Below are 3293 nucleotides of genomic sequence, written 5' to 3'. Positions count from 1 at the left end.
TGCCTTCTTACCAGCAATAGTTCATTTTAAAATAAGCCAGAGTTTTGCCATGATCAGTGTTTCTTCAAAATGAAGGTAGAAATAGATTTGTAAGTGTGCTCTTGTACCTCTACATAGGTTCTTAAATAATTTTGAGCAGTTATGCATTTATCTAGAGGAAATAAATCAACTGTGAATAAATGCATGTTTACCAAAATGGTTGTTTTACAGTGCATTTAGTTCTGATATTTATAAAGTTGATATTTCACAGAATAACTTTTAAATAGTTTGGAATTCTATATAGTTTAGACATCAGTCACATGTGGAGACAAAATGAAAATGTGCAATATTTTTTATGTAGGTGAGCTAACACAGTGTACCTAATTACAGAATTAATTATCAGATTAATTTGTAATAGATAAGTTGTATAACATTTTCATATCTTAAAATGTTTTTTAGATCAATCTTCAGGTGAAATAATATTTTCAAAATAAAATTCTACAGAAAAGTTCTGTTGGCTATGATATGCACATTTTTGGGCAAGATAAATGATTAGAGCCAAAAATAGTATTTGACAGTTTTATTACTCTGCCATAATATGCAAGCTTCTTATTTAAATCTGTAGATATTTTTTAAAACACACTAATGATATATGTGATTATTAGTAGATACATCAGTGTTATAATTAGATACTTAGGTTTTTCAGATTTTTATGGATAATTTAGGGAATTCATCACTTCACTGACATATAATGAAGTATGTTTACCTTAGTGGTAAGATTTTATAAAATAGGGCTTCCGTGATTTGGGATATGAATGCTAACACACATAAGTTAACTAGATACATAATTTGGTTATGAAATCTAAAATGACACCACCACAAAATCAGTTTCAATTTTTGAGACAATCATTGGTCTGAATTGGTTAATAAAACTGTCTTGAGGTTCTCTTAAAGTATTTCTAGTGTATTAATCATACTTGTTTTTGTGGAACGGGGTAAACCACACCATCAAGTGAATAAAATGTAACTTGGAAGAGGTAATTACAAGATTTGTTTCATGAAGGCCCCAAAATATAAATAAAGACTGGTGTGGAATCACAGTGTATATGTTTTCTGCCATTGTAAAATGTCTTGTTTTAGCATCTGTTTAATGGTATAATACACAATAGGTGAACTTCCCAAACATAGTCTCTTTTTTTTTTTTTTGTTTAGTGTCTAAGTCATTGTTTCTTCAAAGAAACAAATGAAGTATAATTAATCAGTAGGTGAGATTTCTTCTTTTATGTGGGAATTTTTAAAAAGGAATTGTATGAGGTCCAAAGCTCCTGTAATATTGTCTTGGAAACGTTTACATTTTAACGGATTTTTCTTCTCTTATATACATTAAAGTCTATTTTCATTTGTTGAAGTTTCTAAAATGTACTAATCATGGTTTGATGGAAATATTATTAGATCCGTTGAATTGTTCTGACTCTGCTGCTTAATTTATTTTGGACAAATCATTTAAACACAGTGGGCTTCAATTTCTTCAACTGTAGAAGGGGGGGATTAGATTATTTTTAAGGTCTTGAATACTTCTAGCTCTTAAAAGTTTTTCAGTTTTAAGTGGAATTTGGCTGTAATGTCTAATCCTGAATGAGAAAATAGGCTTTTTATTAACCCTTATAACTCGTGTGAGGAGTTTCATTTTATACCATAAAGATTTGCCAGATGTGCTCTAGAGTTTTCCTGTAAATATACAAAGATTAAATCTGCCACACTCTGATTATGGTAATGTAAGTAAAGAGGAAATTATCCTGAGTTACCAATTTATGTGTAAATATGAATATTTACCAGTTAAACTCTTGAGCTGATGCAAATTATTTCAAAGGGATAAAGTTATTAGATGTAAAGGAGTAGTACTTCACACTTAATTTGGAAGAGAGAAGTTTTTATAAAATGGAATTTCAAAATATTAAGTAAATTTTCAGTTTTTATGGTAAAATAAATTGTAGATGCTGGTTTACAACACATGGGTGAGACACCATAGCAGTGGTCTGGGAAATACCTCCAGCAATGGCCACACACCACATTACAATTGCTAGTCTTTCCAGCACAACTCTGGTTGAAGTGTCATTGGAAAAGGCTTTTCGGTATTTTCAGAAAAAAGTACTACGAGCTAGTTTTGCTTACCTGGACCAAACTGGTGGGTATTCAAGAGGTTTTTGTTTCCTGTCAGTATTAAAGGCAAATCACTGATTGCCTTTGTTGTTGAATTGAAAAGGTAGTGGGGAAGGGCCTGAAGCCCAAGGAAGTGGTACATTCAAATAAAGCATATTTAAATAAAGCTTTTAAAACTTTTAAAATCATACTTGCACTTTGCTTTTTCCTTGTATCTGTCATTCCAACAAGTATAACACATGCTAAATGTTCTTTTGTGCCAGAGCTTTGTGCTGTCATTTGGAGAGATGGTCATGTGTCCTGAGAGAGGAACTCTGAAGAGGACATAACTGAAAAATCTGCAGCCACTCTTAGGAGGAGGTCAATATTTTATTAAGAAGCCTTAAGTGAAAGACTATTACTGAGCAAATTTCTGAGTAAATTTCACTAATTCAAGGAATCCTTTACCAAATTGACCCTGCCTGTTGAAAATGTACAATGATTTTTTTTTTTTTTTTTTGCTTTGGAAATGTGCCCTTGCTCTTACTCAAGGAAGAGCTTTTGTACATTTGGAAGTAAAGTGTTACTTTACTCACCGTTTTAGCTTTCAATGAAGTTTGCCTAGCTCGGGTGATTAATAGCCCTACTACATAATGTATGCCCTGTCCAGAATATTGTCAGGTCACTTGAAGAAACTACTTTCAATTTAGACTTCTAGCCCTCTGTGACATTTGAGGGCCTTGAAAGGGGAAACAATTCTACACCCTTAGGAAAGAAATGCTTCCATGCTTTTGTGATTCTAAGGGTCAGTGGCACACAATCGTCTAAATGTCTTTGGGAGACCTCTGTTAAATATGAAATAAAGCTGTACGGGAATAAAAGCTAGTTTACATAGTACGAAGTAGTGTCATGTATGACTACTTTGGCCATGAGGTTTGAGGTGGTCATATAGAAATAGGCATAATAGAGACTTGAAGTTCTTTTATAATAGAAACATTTACTATTTTATTATATAATTACTACATAATGTTTTACTATATTCCGTGCACAATTTGGATTTGAGCGTGAAGAGGAACTATCGTCCTACGTGTATGTAACACCCATTAATGCAACCATGGTTTTAGAGTGGCACCAGACAGTGCGAGAGTGGGTCGGAACCTTTCTGTTGCGGATCT

This window comes from Panthera uncia, assembly GCF_023721935.1.
Source record: "Panthera uncia isolate 11264 chromosome B2 unlocalized genomic scaffold, Puncia_PCG_1.0 HiC_scaffold_24, whole genome shotgun sequence".
Taxonomy (NCBI): domain Eukaryota; kingdom Metazoa; phylum Chordata; class Mammalia; order Carnivora; family Felidae; genus Panthera; species Panthera uncia.
The sequence above is the reverse complement of the archived record's forward strand: the minus strand, read 5'-3'. Positions refer to the sequence as shown.